Source organism: Myotis lucifugus, unplaced genomic scaffold, assembly GCF_000147115.1.
Source record: "Myotis lucifugus unplaced genomic scaffold, Myoluc2.0 scaffold_166, whole genome shotgun sequence".
Lineage (NCBI taxonomy): Eukaryota > Metazoa > Chordata > Mammalia > Chiroptera > Vespertilionidae > Myotis > Myotis lucifugus.
In genome coordinates, this window is record NW_005871214.1 from 2,040,679 (window position 1) to 2,059,558 (window position 18,880).

The window sequence follows — 18,880 nt, forward strand, 5'->3', positions numbered from 1 at the left end:
CAGCTCTAAACTTCCATCCCTCCACAGAAACATTGGAAATTAGTAAAAACTGTCAGTCAGAAACAACTTTGTCAAACTCTGAAAAACAGTTAAAGGTTTATAGCAACCAAGGGAAGGCTGAATAAAGAAAAAAAGCTACTTAAAAATGGTAGCATACTTTTGTGGAATTGTTACTTGCCCTTGCCCCATACCCTCCCCAGCTCAGCAGCCCATCATCCCTGTGCTGGACCAGGACCCCTGGCTCCAGAGGAAACAGAGCAGATATTACAAGCAAATTATTGTGCTTGTCTGTTCTATCTGGTCTGGAGGCTACCTGAAGAAATGGCATAAGACACCCATCACTATCTGGGGAAAAAGATATGATTGAGAGATATAATAGACCGCCTAAAGCCAGGGAGGAAATGCTGGGGAGAGAATATACAGTTTTTAAAAATGTACACGGAACACTCTCTTGGACAGAACATATGGTAGGCCACAAAACAAGTCTTAAGACTGGAATCATACAAAGCATCCTCTCTGACCACAATGAAATGAAACCAGAAATGAAAAAAAAAGGAAAGTTGAAAATTCATGAATATGTGGAAATTAAACAATATACAGTTAAACAAGCCATGGGTCAAAGAAGATATCAAAGAGGAAATTAGAAAATACTTAGTGATGAATGAAAATGAAAATACAACACACAAAACATGCGATACAGAGAAGGTGGAGCTAAGAGAAAAGTTTATAGCACTTAATGCTTACATTAAGAAGACCTCAAGTCAATAACTTAATGTCATACCTTAAGGAATTAGAAAAAGAAGAGCAAACTAAATGGAAAACTAGCAAAAAGAAGGAAATAATGATTAGAAAGAACATAAATGAAATAGAGAACAAAAAAGAATAAAGAAAATCAATTTTAAAAAAACTTGGTAGTTTGAAAAGATTAGCAAAATTGACAACCTTTAGCTAGATTGACAAAGAAAAAGACAAAAGATGCCGAAATCTAAAAACTATCTATAAATAATTATATGCCAACAAAGTAGATACCTAGATGATATGGACAATTCCTAGAAACACACAATTTATCTGAACTGATTCAAGTAGAAACAGAAAATCTCAACAGACCTATAAAAACTAAGATATTGTATCAGTAATCAAAAACTTTTCAGAAAATAAAAGTCCAGAACCAAGTTGCTTCATTGGTGAAGTCCACCAAACATTTAAAGAATTTGTATTAATCCTTTTCACACTTTTTGAAAAAATAAAAGGGGGGAGCAGGAAACACTTCCTAGCTTATTCTGTAAGACCAGTATTACCAATATCAAAACTAAATAAAGGTTCACAAAAAAAGAAAATTACAGACCAATATTTCTTATCATTAAAGATATAAAAATTCTCAACAAAACACTAGCAAATCAAATTTAACAGCATATTAAAAGGATTATATACTGTGACCAAGTAGAATTTATCCCAAGAATATAAGGGTGGTTCAATATTAGAAAATTAATCAATGTAATACACCACATTAATGGAATAAAGGAGGGGGAACACATGATCAGCTCAACTGACATAGAGAAAGCATTTGGCAAAATCCAACACCTTTTCATAATAAAAACCCTCGACTAGAAATAGAACGAAACTTCTTCAACATGATTAAGAGCATTTACCAAAAATCCGAGGCCGTACTCAATGGTGAAAGGTTAAAACAAGGATGCTGTTCAACATTGTACTGGAAGTTCTAATAAGAACAGTCAGGCAAAAAAAAAAAAAAAAAGAGAGAGAGAGAGAAAGGAAGTAAAAAAGAAACAAAAGGCATCCAAATTAGAAAGGAAGAAGTAAATTATCTTTATTCAGATTACGTAATCCTATATATTGAAAATCCCAAATAATTCACAAAAAAGGTCACTAAAAGTTAACAAATGAATTCAGCAAAGCTACAGGGTACAAGATTAACACCCCAAAATCAGTTGTATTTGTATATATTAGCAACATACGATCCAAAAAGAAAATTAAAACAATTCCATTTCTATTAGCATCAAAAAGAATAAAATACCTAGGAATAAATTTGACCAAGGAGATGACAGATTTGTACATTGAAGACTACAAAACACTGCTGAGAGAAATTAAAGACATACATACATGCATACATACATATTCCATGTTCATGGATTAGAAGACTTAATGTTATTAAGATATCTTGTCTGTACTACCCAAAGACATCTACAGATTCAATGCAATTTATACAAAATTACAGCAGCATTTTTTGCAGAAATGGAAAAGTTGACCCTCAAATTCATAGGAAATTGCAAGAAGCCTCAATAACCACAACAACCTTGAAAAAGAAAAACGAAGTTGGAAGACTCGCATTTCACAATTTCAAAACTTACTGTTACTGTACAGTCGGTGATCAAAATAGTGTGGTGCTAGCATAAGGACAGAGATGTAGCCCAATGAAACAGAACTGCGATTTCAGAAAGAAACACATCTATGGGCAATTGATTTGGAACAAGCGTTCAGTATTATTCAGTAGGGAAAGAATAATTTCTTCAACAAATATTGCTGAGATGACTGGATATCCACATGAAAAATAATGAGTTTGGACTTCTACATCATACCATATATAAAAGTTCACTCAAAATGGGTTGATACTCTAAATATATGCACTAAAACCACAAAAGCTTTAGAAGATAAGGGTATATCTTAATGACCTTATAAGAAACAAACAAACAAAAATAGATAAATTGGACTTCATCAAAACTAAAATATTTGTGCATGAAAAGACATTATAAAAAAATGTGAAAAGACAACCTAGAGAATGAGAGAAAAAATTGCATATTATATATCTGATAAGAGTCTAGTATTCAGAATATATAAGGAACTCTTACAACTCAATACCAAAAAGACAAACAACCTAACTAAATAAATGGGCAAAGGATTTAATAGCTATTTCTCCAAAAAACACATGCAAATGGCCAACCAATATACAAGGTGCTCAACATAATTAGTCACTAGGAAAATGCAAATCAAAACTAAATATGAGATTCCACTTCACACACTCAGTAGGATAATTATAATAAATTTTAAAAAGGAAAATAAGTGTTGTAGAGGATGTGGAGAGATTAGAACCCTTGTACATTGTAAGTAGGAATGAAAAATGGTTCAGCTGCTATGGAAAACAGTTTGGTAGTTCCTCAAAAAGTTAAATATACCACATGACCCTGCAATTCCACTCCTCAGTATAAACTCCAAAGAACTAAAAAGTACTGAAATAAATACATGTAGAGGTAGGTTTACAGCAGCACTTTTCACAATAGCCAAAAGGCAGGAATAGCCCAAACTTCCATCAATAAATGAATGTATATACAAATCGTGGTCTATCCATGTGATATAACATTATTGTCCATAGAAAGAAATGAATTACTGATATTATGTGGATGAACATCAAAAATATCAAGAAAGAAGCCAGACATAAAAGTTCACAAATTGTCTGAAAGACAAACCCATAAAGACAGAAGGTAGATTGGTGGTAATCAGGGGCTGGGGATGGAAAAATTGACAGCAACTACTTAATGGAAAGAGGTGTTTTTGTTGTTGTTACTGTTTAAAAGTTTTACTTTGGAATGATGGAAATGTGTGGAACTAGACATTTGAATGTATTAAATGCCATTGCAATGTTCACTGTAAAGTGGTTAATTTTGTTATGTGAATTTCACCTCAATAAATTATTAGAAAAAGAAAAAGTGAATGGCAGTCCATTTTCAACTCAAATAAGGAGTTCAGTATACCCTCAACACATACCAGGACTTAAGACTGGAAATTACACATTTGTTTTTAAAAGTCATTACTATGGCCATGAAAACAAACCCTTTAAGTAAAGTTTAAGAGATTCACCATCTCAGGGCACTGAACAGCAAGAACAAAAAAAAAGAGGGGTGGAAGGTGGGGGGATGGTAGGAAAAAAACTGACTGTTATAATTAGCTAAGTCCCAATGAAAACCATGGATGGGTTAAGAAAGCCCTACTGACCAGGCCGGAATGCTGACTACACTGTTGGGTTTTGGATTGAGTAACAGTTAGGATTCCAACTAAAAACAGATGACACACTCTACTTAGGATAACCTGAGGAGGGTTTATTTACAAAAGGACCATTTATAGAAGTAAAGATGTAGAGAAATAAAGGGATAGCTCAGTAACCCAGGTAGCAGCAGAGACATTGTCACTGCAAGCTAGAGAAACAAGTTTAGTTCTAACCCCCACCCACTCACTCACCAACCCTCCCCAACCCCAGGGCAAAAAAAAAAAATGCGTTTAGAAAGGGTTGTCTTGAAAAGAGTGGTAGACACAGCCAGCATATGCCAACCTGGTATGGAAATCAATACCTTTGTCTCCCTCTCCTCCCTCTCTCTGATTTCCTGAGGCTGCCCATTGTCCACCCCTACTCCAACCTGAAAACCTAAAGGCACAGGAGCCACTGATATAGTCCATACAAATCAGTGTCTCAGGGTATAGAACTGGGTAGAGAAGAAAGACGAATGGATCTGAAGGAGCTAACAAAAGATATCCATCACGAAAAGTATTCCAAAGTCCTATGGCCCATTCCCAGATCTTTAATCAAGAATCCCAAGGTATTAACTCAGTTCCAGAAAGACTAAGATAAATAATTCTGTTTACCTTGGATAGTGAGTGAATATTAGTCTTTGGAGAAGAAGTAAATTGAAACTACATTAGTAATATTTTTGTGTAAGCTGTAATTACATGGATATATAAAGGTTTTATAATTAATGAGGTTTGTATATACTGATTTTCTTTTTAAAATGTTTGAACCACATAAGATAATTTGATTTAGTTAATTTTTAAGTCAGATTATTCTATTTACAGGAGTTTGAGTTCTTGGAAGATTTTGTTAGATTTGTAAAGCAGCTTTATTAGGAATTTGATGTTCCTTAAAAAATCAGACTTTTAAATTTGTAATTAGAGTTCAAATTAAATTTCTGAGTTAATGAACTTAAGAAAAAAAATGGTTCTTATTTTATATAAAAATCACTTGATTCATAAATAAAATAAGATCTGAAAATTAAGATTAAAAGCTTAAGAATAGTTAGGTTTATATTTATAACTTTAATAAGGTATATAGTAATTTATACATCAACTAGAGGCCTGGTACACAAAATTTGTGCGGGGGGGGGGGGGGGGTGTCCCTCAGCCCAGCCTGCAGCCTCTCGCAACCCGGGACTGCTGGCTCCCAACCGCTCGCCTGCCTGCCTGCCTGATCGTCCCTAACCATTCTGCCTGCCAGCCGGATCACCCCCTAACCACTCCCCTGCCGGCCCAATTGCCCCCAATTGCCCTCCCCTGTAGGCCTGATTTTTCCCCCAACTGCCCTCCCCTGCAGGCCTGGTCGTCCCTAACTGCCCTCCCCTGCCAGCCTGTTCGCCCCTAACTTCCCTCCCCTGCCGGCCTGGTCACCCCCAACTGCCCTCCCCTGCCAGCCCCGTCGCCCCTAACTGCCCTCCCCTGCCAGCCTGATCACCCACAACTGCCCTCCCCTGCCAGCCATCTTGTGACGGCCACCTTGTAGCCACATGGGGGTGGCCATCTTGTGTGAGGGCGTGATGGTCAATTTGCATATTGCCTCTTTATTATATAGGATAATTGTGTAAGTTCCTTCCAATACACAACAAAGGCAATACATATTCTATTTACAAGTGATATAAAATAAAATCACACAAAAGATGGGAAAAAAAGATTTTCAAAAAGACCACATACATGGCAAATGCTAATAAGAAGGCTAGTTGAATATATTGTTATAGTTTGTTTATAAGTTTAAAATAAGCCAGTATTAATAGGAATAGAGAAGAAACCTATACAATAATAAAGGAGTAATCCTCTAAAAAGATTGAATAAATTTGCATGCACCTAAAAAGTAGCCCCAAAGCATATGAAGAAAAATAACTGTAGTATCTCTCTATATTAGTTTTTTATAGTGAGTCAGATAATTTCTTTTGGATAACCTGTCACAAAATGTGACATTTTAATGAAAATTATAAAATAGTGAGGTTTTAAAATTTTAAATTTACTTTTTAAAGTAGAAAAAAGACAATCTCTTTTTCTTAAAAATCATGATATTACCTTCTAAATATATTTGAAATTAAACTTCCCAAAAACATTCATGATCAATAAAGCCCCTTGCCTTCAGCTTTGCTACCTATACCACCCTGATCCATGACATCGATAAAGTTCTGTACTAACTGTCCTTCTACAACAGTATTTCAGTATTTCATAAAGTCACCTCCCTACTTGACACCTTTTAATTAGTCTCCCACCATTTACACTATAATAAAATCCAAATTCTTCAGCTTGTCTATTTCTCCATTCTCATCTCCCAGTACCTCTTCTCCCTAACTCCTACCCCACTGATATTTTCTATTCTAGCATCAACAGTCTTTTGGATCAGGCTTCTGAGCCTTCTCATACACTTTTCTTTCTACTTAGAATGTTTTTCTCCTTCTAACAGTCTGGCAAATATCTAGTCATCCTTTGCACCCTACAGACACCACTTCTTGCAAAAGTTTTCTCAGATCAAATTTCCACTCTCCCTCCAAAACAAACATAATGACTGCCTCTTGTATGCTATTTCTGAATTTTATCCAACTTTTAACATAATTCTATTCTGCATTTTTCATATTTTAAAGGGTTTGTAAAATAAGCTTTAGATTGGAAAATCCTTATGTCAGTTTATAGTTTTTATTTCTATTCTAATATAAAATGTTTAAGACTTGCTATAGTTATGAAATAAATGACAAGAAAAAGGAAAATAAATAAAGAGGTCACAAAAACAAATAGTTTCAAAACTGGATACAATGAAAATAATACTAATGTGGAATACTTATTAAATAGTGACAACATACTTTGATAGAAATAAGAACTAGGAGAGCTTTATATACTGAGTGACCAAACAAAGTGCTGGGGTCCAATCCCAGTGGGTCCAGGGGTCCCCAAAGGTGTGGACGGAGTCGGCGAAGAAGGAATGACACGAAGACAGCCTTCAGTTGATCAGCAGCCTAGTCAGGACCTCTAGCCAGGATCTCCAGCCAAAGTTCTGGTCGGAGTTCTGGTTAGGAACTGATCAGGATCTGATGTTTATTGTCTTGTTACATCCATATTTATACCAGCCGATTTTAATCCTGTCAATTTCTATTACAAAGGTTAGGGCGTTTCTTATCTCCATTCCAGGGAGTAAAGATTATGTAGCTTAACTACCCGCCTGGCACTTAATTAAGGGGTTGTATCCCCTCCCTAACCTCAGGGAAAGATCCCCACCTGGGGAAACAACCTTTCTCGGAGAGGTGACCTTGGTTAAAACACATGGCGCTAAAGAGAGCAAACATATTAAGAACAATATGCTATATATGCCAGGTCCCTTGAAACATATGCTGTGCAGATGTTTCTTTCCTGCAGTGACTGTGTCAAGCAGCAAGGATGGACCGGCTCCCGGCAACAAAGTAAAACTAAATACTTCTTACATTAATGATCTGACACGTTTTTAACGAATATATGTTTTCTCGTATACTAGTAGTCTACTTTTTACACTCTATCATTTTAGAAAAGAACATTTAAAATATACCCCTTCTGATAAACAGTAACCCTTTTGCTAATCAATTTCAAGTGGAGTCAAGCATAACTAGAAAATAACATAGATACTTTATTATGCAATAAGAAAATAGCTTTCAATGCTTTTTAAAAAAATATCAGAAGCAAAAGGGATTCTTCATAACTTATATGGCAACAGATTTCTCATACAATATAATCAGGAATGTAAAATTAATTCTTAAAATTTACAAAGTTCTTATTTCTAAGAAATCTACAACACAGTAAGGTCCTTCTTTTATCTACAAATCACTTCCATACTACAGGGCTGTATAAACTGGAAGTCTTTGATGAGCAAGGGCACCTGGCTGACCATTTGTCATTTTCTTCAGAATAAGAGCCAGTAACTGTCTACCTTCTCAACACTACAATACAGAAAACATTCTCCCTCCTTCAATAGTTAATACATTCTGCTTCACTCATATTTCTAGGTCCAAATCACCAGATGCGATAAATTATGAGCTAATCATAGAAATGCCAGAAACAACTGTAAGTAAGCATTTTAATAACTGCAGGGAACGCAAGGACACTGCAGTCCTAGCTAGAGATCAATAAAAGATCATTCTATGTGCATAATCTATATGGATAACAATTTAGAATTCCATGATGCCCAAACTCCTATCCCCAACTGAAATTCCTGTAGAACTTTAAGCCTATCTGAATCTGTTCCAAAGTAGAAAGAATATACACTTTGAAGTTCTAGGTTTAAATGTTTTTTTTCCAAAACTCTGTGGCTTTGGAAAATTATTTAGCCTCTTTTAAAGCCAGGTCTCCTTATCTATAAAATCATGACAATTTACCAATCAGAGGGTTGTTGTGCAATGAATTAATGTAATATAAATGCTTAATACAGTGTCTGGCAAAGAGTGGGTGTGTTCAATATTCCGTGTTAGGAGCTAGGACTGTATATGCTCAAAATTAGTTCTCTTTCTTAATTCCATCCTCTGAACCCCAACAGTACTCTGTATCTATTTTCTTATGGTTCTTACTTTCTACCTTGTCTTACAGATACTCACTTATATGACTAGTCTGTAAGCTCTGAGAGCAGAAACCATGTTTAATATATATTCTAATTTTTCACAATGTCAAATACATCATGTACCCAGAAGTACACTCAACAATATTTTTAAATGAATTAAAAATATTGGAGAATTAAAAATATTGGAAAATAAAAGATACTACTCCATGATTAAAGGGAAAACAGCAAGACATCTGGAAGTTAATACAAAATAGTTTCCATTTCCTTCAACGAATGAAAAATTATTATCAGTAAGAATCAGAATGCCAACTTTTCATCAATGCTACATCTTAGTATAGTCTTATACTTTACATAAAGTATTTCAGTATCAATTATGTAATGTTTTGTGTGTGCTTCTTAAAGGCAATTGCCTGAAAAGTGACCACTGACTACATAACACAAATGATCCTTCCTCTTCAAATATAGTCACTAGATATAGTCACCCTAATTGGCAAAGGAAGGAAGGAAGGAAGGAAGGAAGGAAGGAAGGAAGGGAGGGAGGGAGGGAGGGAGGGAGGGAGGGAGGGAGGGAGGGAGGGAAGAAGGAGAGAAACAACATTTACCTAGATGATTTCTGGGGTTCATTTAAAACTCAGCTAATTTTTCTGCAATAAACAAGACAAATTATTAAGATTTAATATAAACACCCAAGTTACAAACCAGAAGAACAGTATATACAAATTGGTTTTTCCAAATCAGTACTACACATTCTCTTTACATCATACCCTAGTATTATTTAACACATATATTTTTTGCTGGTATCAATGAGTACATAGTTAAAACATTTACCAGATGCTTTTCCTTTTAAAGATGCCTATCTAACTGCAGTGGGTGTGGAAGTAGAACTTGGTGGTGGTGGTGGTGGTGGTGGTGGTGGTGGTGGTGGTGGTAGTGGTGAGGACAACAGCAAGAGCAGTTACCATTTATTAAGGGCTTACTATGTGCCCAATATTGTCCTAAGCCCCTTAACACTTTATCTCATTGTTCCACACAACAGCCCTACAAAGTAGGTATTACATTTCTCCATTTAAAATATGAGGAAACTAAAGCTGAGAGAGGTTAAACCATTTGTGAAATGTTATACAACTAATATGTGATGGAGTAAGGTTTAGAACCTACTAAGCATGACAACTCCATAGCTTCCCTCACATTTATGCCTTAATTTTACCATCTAAAATACAATAAAAGAAAAAAATAACTAATCAACAAATACAGTTGTATTCAGGTACAGAAAATTCTACTTTACCAGAATCCCTTTCAGGAAAAGCACTATTTGTATTTGTACTCTTTATTTGTTTTGAAGGAAACCCTTGATAATCTGGGGAAGGTGAAATACCCTGCCCCTCCTAACATTTAAATGTGGGAGAAATTGCCCTCCATGAGATAAAGGAAGGAATTTCTTTAAGTTACTTTAAAAAGGAAAGAAAAAGGGAGAGAGATGGGAGAAAGAAGAGGTGAAATGCAAACCAAGTGACAAAATACTGTAGTTGCAGGTAGGTGATATGATCCCTCTTTTTGTAACACTTAAATCTTCAGGAAAATGTGAGCAGACTTCTGGGGAGTCCACAGAAAAGACAAAGTTGTATATCCAAGGGTATGACAAAGCTCTATATCTACAGGGAATTAAAGGAATACCATATCACAGAGGTAGAGCAGAGAGGCAAACAAGAGAAAGCAACAAAATTATGTGGAGGACTCTAGATGCCATTCTTTTTATTAAGTAACAAAGAAGGGCATATCTTTTCCTCCTATGACAACTAAAACTGTCATTAAATAAAAAAGTGGGAAATTAGTCATTCATGGCCCTTCCCCTTTTTCCTTACATTGTTCCTTAAATTCTTACCTATAATTTTGCCATAGTTTCGTTAAGAGCCCGAATGAAAACATTGAAACAAAACTTCCTATCTGCTCCTTTGTCTACTTAAAATATTAGAACACCATAGTAGTTTTCCTCAAAGATAAACTAAATCTTTATTTAAGTAAGTAGAAGACAAATGCTTAACTTAACTAAATGCCAAAACTATAAGGAAAAATGGCAATACAACCATTTATCATTGAATTAATATACCTAGTTGATCAAACTGGGGGTGGGGGAAGAAAAGGTAAGAAAACTCAACAGACCTAAAAACAATATAATATTAATAAATTCTAAGGGAATAGACTTTCCATATAGCACTTTTATATTCTACAAGTCAGTATTCTAGGGCTTTACATATATTACCTCATTTAGTACTCAAAACAACCTTATAAGATAGGTGTTATTATGTCTATTTTATAAAGGAGAAACTGACACTGAATGATTAAGTAACTTATTTCAGATTATAACCAAGCAAGGACACAGTCAGGATTTAAACCTCAGCAATCTAACTCCAAAAACCCTCCTCACAAGATCTGTACTGTACTACAACTTATTATTTGCAAAGTAATTTACATGTCTTCAAAGATTTGTTTTTAAGATTACTGATATAGCCTGGCTGCAAGGCTCAGTGGTTGAGCGTCAACCTATGAACCAGGAGGTCACAGTTTGATTTCGGTCAGGGCACAGGCTCAATCCCCAATAGGGGGCGTGCAGGAGGCAGCCAGTCAATGATTCTCTTTCATCATTGATGTTTCTTTCTCTCTTTCTCTCTCTCTCTCTCTCTCTCTCTCTCTTCCTCTCTGAAATCAATAAACATATATTTTTTTAAAAGATTACTTATCAAATCACATTTTCTGAAAATAAAGTATAACATAGTGCATGAAATTATGGTGCAAAATCACTAATATTTAGCTATTTAGAAACTAGCATAACCTCTGACACATGGCTTTAAAAATGATAAATGCTAGCCCTGGCAAGTTAGCTCAGGTGGCTAGAGCATTGTCCCAATATACCAGGGTTGCATTTTTTAGCATCACAGATAAGATACAGTTAAACAATAAGTCTATAGTATGCTTAACTGTCTTTGGAATTAATGTCAATAGTGCAGACTAAGATTCTTAAGTAAGTGACATTAAATATGGGTATTACACATATAGTACTTAACTCTTTAAAAGTAATGTCCAAAAGCAGTGGTTCTCAACCTGTGGGTCACGACCCCTTTGGCGGTCAAACGACCCTTTCACAGGGGTCGCCTAAGACCATCCTGCATATCAGATATTTACATTACGATTCATAACAGTAGCAACATTACAGTTATGAAGTAGCAACGAAAATAATTTTATGGTTGGGTCACAACATGAGGAACTGTATTTAAAGGGCCAGAAGGTTGAGAACCACTGTCCTAAAGGGATAAACTAAAAGGAATCTAACACTTAAAAGAATACAAAGTAAAAAACAAATAGCTAAAATACATGAACATTCCACCTGTAGTATTTCCTTGAGCCATTTAATTATTATTCAACCATATCTCTAAGGAAAGGGGGAAAAAGCCCAAAATTTCTAAAAATTGTAACTCCTTCTTAAAAACAAAATAAAATGCTAAACTAAGTAAAATTAACAGTTCTGAAATGCAATTAAATTTATGATAAACCAACACTGAACACCCATGGCATACTTTAAGGTTGTTGTAGTTTTGCAAGAAAAAAAAACTAAATATAATTCTCTTAAAAAGTATTTTTTTAATGAAACACATTTCAAGAAATAAAAATGAATAAGAAACTAATTTATCAGTCTAATTTTAGGCTGCACTTAACATAAGAAAAAAGGTAATGGAACTTAAATAAAACTTGTTTGAGAGAAATCATTTCCCAAAATTAAGTAATAATAAATTCCTGCTGTTGTTGGGTGGAAAAGTATTAGTACTAAATGAAAGTGCCTGCATGCTTTGGTAAGAAAACTTCATTTTTCCCATCTGCAACTGGAACCAATATCATGCCAATTTGAAAGTACCTGTCTTTTATAAAGCTACAAAGCAGGAAGTAGAAATGAAAAATGCAGTTGCGTCCATAAAATGAAAGGAATCCTCTGTCATTTTTTCTGTTTAATATCCTTGATCAAATAAGTTATAGAAAATAAAATAAAAAACAAATGGCAATTAAAAAATCTATTGATCATCATAAAAGTAAAATTAACATAATAATAACTAATACTGAGAGGTTCAACTTGTTTTTAAAAATAAAGCTATGATTTTTAAACACTAAAGCAAATTTATACAAGTAGAAATACACCAAATGATTAAAAGAGATTTGCCATTTAAAAAAATATTTTTAATTGATTTTTAGAAAGAGAGGAATAGAGAGGGAGAAAGAGCAACATCAATGCCAGAACGACACATGGAATGGCTGCCCATAACATGGGCATGTGCGCTCACCAGGAATTGAACCAGCAACCCTTTGGTGCACCAGATGACCCCCAACCAACTAAGCCATGCTGGGTAGGGCCAGATTTTGCCATTTTAAAACATGATGGAGAATGGCTCTGGTCACTCAGTGAAGATGATACTGCTCCCCACAAATTAAAAAAACAAAAACAAAAGGAAAATGAGCAGGTGTGGAATGTTAATCTGATACAATAAAATATTTTGTCACTGACTATATATCTTACAAAATTTGCATATTTATAATCTCAGATTATCAACAAGCATAACTGAGTAAAATGACAAACCCACAGATCACCAGCTGCCGAATGAAGAACAAGATAAAGGAAAAAAGAAAAAAACTTTGCTTTTCTAGACAGGAAAGTCCAAAATACAAAGCAAAAATAAATACCGCATGGGGGTAAAAAATTGATAATCCTATATAATAAAAGGCTAATATGCAAATTGTCCCCTCAACTGGGAGTTCGACTGGGAGTTCGACCAGGGGCGGGGCTGGCCCACCAACCTCCCGCGTCCCCCTTCCCATGGCTGGCCCGGCCTGATCGCCCCAATTGGGGCAGGCTGGTTGGACCCCACCTGTGCATGATTTTGTGCACCAGGCCTCTAGTTAAATATAAAATGGGTGAAAACTAATGACCTTATAATATGTAGTTTGGACTAGTAAAAATAAGTTTGAACCTTCTAGAAATGGAAAATATTTAAATACAAGCTATCCTATGAACAAACAGCATGCTTAATTCCTAAAATTATTGAACAAAACATTTACAACATTTAGATAGTGCTCACTTCGGCAGCACATATACTAAAATTGGAACGATACAGAGAAGATTAGCATGGCCCCTGCACAAGGATGACATGCAAATTCGTGAAGCATTCCATATTTAAAAAATAAATAAATAAATCTATAATAATAAAAGCATTATATGCTAATTAGATCACATGTCCTTCCGGATGAAGCCAGGGCTACAAGGGAAGCCCGGATACTGGGTCCCTGCCAGCGGCTGGAGGGAAACCCGGGTGCCAGGTGCCAGCCGGTGGCCGGAGGGAAGCCCAGGTCCCGGGTGCCAGCCAGAGGCAGGAGGGAAGACTGGGTTCTGGGTGCCAGAGGGAAGCCGGTGCCGGCAGCCGGGGGAAGGAAGGCCTGCTCTTGCATGAATTTCATGCATCGGGCCTCTAGTAAATAAATAAAACATTTAGATACTTAGCTGTTTATCTAATAAAAATAATTAATTCACCATTATTTTTTAAAAGTGATTTTGAGAGTGTTTAAAAATCCTTTACCTTCACAACTGTGCAATTCTTCTCAGCCACCAACAGCACAACTATCCTGAACATTAAGGGTTTCCGCATATTAAATGAACAAGTTAGGTCTAAGATATTTATCTATAGCCAGATTTCTAAAATAAAAAGACACTAAGACAAAAATTGGAGAAATATCATGAATACAAATATCATGAAGAGCATTAAGTTACCCCCCAATGCGGCAATGGGCTTTATTATGACAGAAGTTTTTACTCTCTACCTACTTTGGTCCCACCCAGCAGCTGTGGCAAGTAGTGGTGGTGAATCAGAAGGAAGTGGCAGCTGCACATACTCTCTGGCAGCAGAATAAATGTGGTCCTTGTCCCTCACTGACTTCTCTTCCTGCCCCCCACACAGTAGACAACAAGAGTGAGCAGGCAGAAAGAAAGCCTGAAGCAGCTGCCTTAATCATTCAGATGCTTGCTGCAGCTCTCACACACAGTCTTGTGTCCCACTGTCATATTCTGTAGGCCGTGCAAAACTTTGAAGGAGGCCTTCTCCCTCTGAAAGTCACCATAATTGGCCAGACATTCAAGCCAAAAACCATGGCATTTTCCTAGACAATTCTTTATTTACATGTGAAGTTAGTTGCCAAGTCCTACTAATTCTGTCCCTTAAATCTCAAATTCATTCTCTTAACTCCATCTCACTTTTCAGACATCTCTATTTTTGGCTCTCTATATTTTTTTTCAGCCTACTCAAATACATCCTCCACATTGCTGCCTTTACAAGTATTTTTCTAAAATGTAAATCTGAGTATGCCACTTATTAAAAGTTCTTCAACAGCTCCCTGTAACTAAAAATGCATGGTCCAGAGTCCAGCTATAAGGAAAAATCGTTTTTCTACCTTGATTTAAGACACACAGAAATAAATGGGGGAAACGTGTATCATCCCAAATACTTAATATGGCAAATAAGACTTCATTATCTGGACTCCAAACTAGTTTCTTGCCCCTCTGTTACAACCCCTCTGCACTAGTCAGACTGAACTACTTATATTTCCACCGTGCTCTTTCAAATCTCCTTCTTGTCTATGTATGCACTATAGGCTCAAATTTATCCTTTACAATGGAGATGGAATTCCACCATCTCCACAAAGCCTTCCTTGACAGTCTCCCATCTAATGGTATGCTTGCTTACATAAGAGGCTCCTTTTCCAGATGTCAGCTCTTGAAGGAGAAACCATGGGTGACTGATGTTCATAACTTTAGTACCCGGCAGGATTACATTTAATACACTTCAGAAGGAAGAAGAATCTTGGCACTTGGCACTCTCATACCTCTTTCTGCTATGCCTAAGTGGTCTTCTGTTTGAAAGGTCATTTCAGAACATCTGTGCTTTCAAGATTTCAAGACACTTTGGGATAAGACGGGATGCGATGCACTGAGTGGAAAAACTTAAAATGAATAAGAGATGTTCCCAGATTTAGAAGAATTTACAGTCTACAGGGGAAAACAGACTAAAAAATATAAAGAAGATAAGTCTTTAGTAACAAGGATTTTGAAGGAGGATGTCTTCTTAAGCAAATACTCTGGAATTAACTGATGACAGTATTTGTAACACAGCCAAAACTAAACACTGCCTCAATGACCTCTAATTTTTGACCTGGAAAAGTAATTAAGGGAGCAGTTTTGCTTTACCAAGGCATGTTATATTTTTCTGACCTTTGAATACAAAGATTTTGGATTTGAAGACTGAAACAAAATTTAGACTTCTTGACATTAGAAATTTAGGTGTTTGCTTATTTTGAGGTTGAAAGAGGGTGGTTCCTGTCAAAATGTTTCCTTGCTAAGGATCTTGGATCTAAAACAGTAATAATAAATATATTTTAAAGATTTAATTATAAATTGACAGAAAAGATGTGATATGTTTCCTTATAGTTTTCACATTTAAAATTAAACATTCCTCAAACATAATACACACCACTGTCTAACACTCACTATTCCAGATAGGTTCAAAGCTAAAAATGTAATTCAGGAAAAGAAAAGACAACATTCCTCAGGTCAAAGAAAAATTCAGGACTCAAAATCACATAACTTTGCTTATAGTAAGAATTACTGGGGATAATATGTCAAACACATGGCTTTTTAAAGGGAATTCAACCAAGAAAGTGAGGATAGAAGAGGGCAGGATAGTCAGAGGCAGGGATCAGGGGGTGGGGAGGAAATAGAACTGAGGAACCTAACCAACCCGGAGGGAGTTGCTAAGGCAACCCAGCTGGGGGGAAAGAAGGGTACACACAGGAGGCATGAGCTCCAAAATATATGGCTGTTGCCCAGCCAGCGTGGCTCAGGGATTGAATGTCAACCTATGAACCAGGAGGTCACAGTTTGACTTCTGGTCAGGGCACATGCCCAGGTTATGGGCTTGATCCCAGTATGTGATGTACAGAAGGCATCCAATCAATGATTCACTCTCATCATTCATGTTTCTATCTCTCTCTCCCTCTTCCTTCCTCTCTGAAATCAATAAAAATCTATTTTAAAATAAATAAAAAAATAAAAAAATGTATAGATGTTGCTAAGACAGGCAGCTTGCAGATAACCAATCACAAGTCAGTGAGGCATATACTCAATCCCAAGGATGTTGCTAAGCCAGAATTCTTTTAAATAACCAATCAGGAGCTAGCAAAGCATATATCCATCCCTAGACAAAAAAGCATGCTCTCTTATTCTCTCTCTCTTCCGCACTGGGTTCCTGGCTCTCCTATGGCAGGAGATATGCTCCCCTGTGCCCACATGGCTTATGGCTATGTGGGACTCCACACATGGACTAATGGGCCTTATAATTAGCTTGAATACTGAACTACACCTGGCTGCAACGTGGAACCAACTCTAGACACTGGCCTGCTTTTGGAACCCCAGGTGCACCTTTTCCAGGACTGGCTTCTCTCAATAAACTTTGCTTCCGCTAACGGTTTTTGTCTGCAAATTTTTGTCTGCAAGACAACAAACTCGGATCCGACCACCACATTTTGGTTTCAAAAGGATATTATTTTCAATAAATAGTATTGGAACAGTTGGGTATCTATGTGCAAAAAAGATGAACTTGGATTTATATATCACACAATACACAAAAATTAACTAGACATAGATCAGATACCTAAATGTAGGAGTTAAAACTATAAAACTTATAAAGGAAAACACAGCAGGAAATCTTCATGGTCTTCAGTTAGGCAAAGGTATGTTAGATATGACACACAATGAAAGAAAAAAATTGGTAAGGTGAACTTCATCAAAATTCAATTTATACTTTAATGGACACCATCAAAAAATGAAAAGATAACCACATTTGGGGAGAAAATACTGACAAGTTACATATCTAATAAAGAATTGGTATCTAGAACATATAAACAACTCTTATAACTTAAGACAAATGACCAAATTTTAAAGCAGGTAAAAGATCTGAATAAACATTCCAACAAAGATGATGTTAAATGGTTAATAAGAATATAAAAAGATGCTCAACATTATTAGTCACTAGAGAAGTGCAAATTAAATCTGCAATGGGATACCACTTTCACTCACTAGAAGGGTTACAATCAAAATGACAAATAATAATATAATTGGACCATGCACACACCTGGCAAAAGGCAATAGCTTCTCAGAACTGTATTCTATTTTTAGAATTTAAAACATTTTGCAACTTTTCAAAAGCTAAACAGAAGCTCACCCATCTCTTCCTTTACCACATTTTTTTAATGACAGGGAATAATAAAATTTCCCAAATGGGTAAAGCATGTGTATTTTATGTCTAGGCTTAAGTGAGTATCCCAACTTGAGGGTCATTTCCAGAGGCAAATAAGGAAAAGGTCCCCTCAGGGAAGGAATTATATCTCTGAAAGCCACAACATTAGAAGACTCGGTTCTCCTTTTGAATGTGTAAATCAACAACTCTTTATAGAAATAACTAGAGGCCTGGTGTGGGGAGGGGGGAGTATTCTTGAGCCCGGTCTACACCCTCTTGCAATCCGGGACCCCTTGGGGATGTCTGACTGCTGGTTTAGGCCCAGAATCGGGAGCATATCTCCTGCCAGTAGGACATCCCTCTCGCAATCCAGGACCACTGGCTCCTAACAGCTCACCTGCCTGCCTGCCTGCCTGATCGCCCCTAACCACTTGTCTGCCTGCCTGATCACCCCTAACCGCCCTGCCTGCCTGCCTGATCGCCCCTAACTGCTCTGCCTACCTGCCTGATCGCCCCTAACTGCTCTGCCTGCCTGCCTAATCACCCCTAACTGCTCACCTGCTGCCTCATCACCCCAACCACTCGCCTGCCTGCCTGATTGCCCCTAACTGCTGGCCTGCCTGCCTGATCCCCTCTAACCGCTCTGCCTGCCTGCCTGATCGCCCCTAACTGCTCTGCCTGCCTGCCTGATCTCCCCTAACTGCTCTGCCTGTCTGCCTGATCGCCCCTAACTGCTCCGCCTGCCTGCCTGATTGCCCCTAACCACTCTGCCTGCCTGCCTGATCGCCCCTAATCACCTCTGCCTGAGCCTCCCCTCCCCCCCGTGGTGGCTTCATCCGGAAGGACATCCAGAATGATGTCTGGAAGGTCATTCAGCTGTCCAGTCTAATTAGCATATTATGCTTTTATTATTATAGATAAGGGTGATTCCTGAGATAATGAATTCATC

At 36.8% G+C, this 18,880-nt stretch overlaps 1 protein-coding gene and 1 non-coding gene across 3 annotated transcripts in view; one reads left to right on the forward strand and one right to left on the reverse strand.

Moving 5' to 3' along the window:
* MNAT1 (MNAT1, CDK activating kinase assembly factor) overlaps window positions 1-18,880 on the reverse strand; it is a 200,637-nt gene that overhangs the window by 22,738 nt on the left and 159,019 nt on the right. The gene's annotated exons all lie outside the window — the stretch shown is intronic.
* On the forward strand, window positions 13,721-13,827 carry LOC111827450. The gene has a single exon (XR_002831029.1). It is a non-coding gene; the product is annotated as a U6 spliceosomal RNA (small nuclear RNA).